At 44.1% G+C, this 912-nt stretch overlaps 1 pseudogene; it reads right to left on the reverse strand.

Annotated features, from left to right (window-relative positions):
* Nucleotides 1-245: 245 nt before the first annotated feature.
* On the reverse strand, nt 246-591 carry LOC137770943 (protein yippee-like 1 pseudogene; annotated as a pseudogene).
* Between the last annotated feature and the right edge of the window lie 321 nt (nt 592-912).

The following is a 912-nucleotide window of genomic DNA, read 5'->3' on the forward strand; positions in this document are numbered from 1 at the left end:
AAAAAGTTCATTAAGAACTTCAGAAACAACTTATAGATGAGGAGATATATACAAGAAGGGGCTATCTTATCCGAGAATTGTAGAGTGTCTTATCCAGAGAAATCGTAGAGTGTCATGAGCTTTGCAGCTAGTCTGTGAGGTTAAAGTTCAAGAAATATTGTCATCCACGGGGCTCCTTTGTTTCTATCTTGTTTACAGTCTCTATCACAAAAATGGATTCAGAATAGAATGGAAAGTTTTCACTCTCAACAATTGTCTTTGAACACATGAGCAAGTTCAGTAATAAACTTTCATCTCTTATCGCTGTTGCTCTCAAAGGCAAGTTCATATTTCCAACCAAGAGTAATTTTATAATTTTCACAATAGATATCCACTACAGCATGTTCACCAGGGAGAGGGCCTGTCCTCTGCTGGATCACAGCCCACATTCACCCAGAATTAAAGAGGTGGGCTTGGTGTTGACTAACGTGAAAGGACTTGGATATCAACACAGCATGATGCTAAATGAGCTTTGCAGTGGATACAGCAGTAAATTCAGTGACAGTTTGGCAGGTAACCTTGGAAAGTTACGGAGTTTGTCATTTTCATCATCTCTGCTGGAAGTTTTTCACTCAGCTCAGGGCTGGCACGTGAAGAACTGCAACTCTGTTGGATTCTGTGAGAAAAGAAACCCTGGAATACTGAGGCAAAAGCTGTTATTTTGAAGGGTGCATACAGATGAGCAGAGAGAAGATGTCACAGTGCCTGCTCAACTGTCTGTGCCCTGGCCAGCTTCCCTCCCCACAGTCCTAGCCCACAGCACCTATCTGGCCAGGTACGCACTGCCACCAGCTAGATCAACAGTCAGTCAGTTCACTGCATGTCTGGGTACTGCTTGCTCAGGCCATCAGGCAGCCGGTGGCTGATGGCTCC

Source organism: Eschrichtius robustus, chromosome 10 (genome assembly GCF_028021215.1).
Source record: "Eschrichtius robustus isolate mEscRob2 chromosome 10, mEscRob2.pri, whole genome shotgun sequence".
Taxonomy (NCBI): Eukaryota; Metazoa; Chordata; class Mammalia; order Artiodactyla; family Eschrichtiidae; genus Eschrichtius; species Eschrichtius robustus.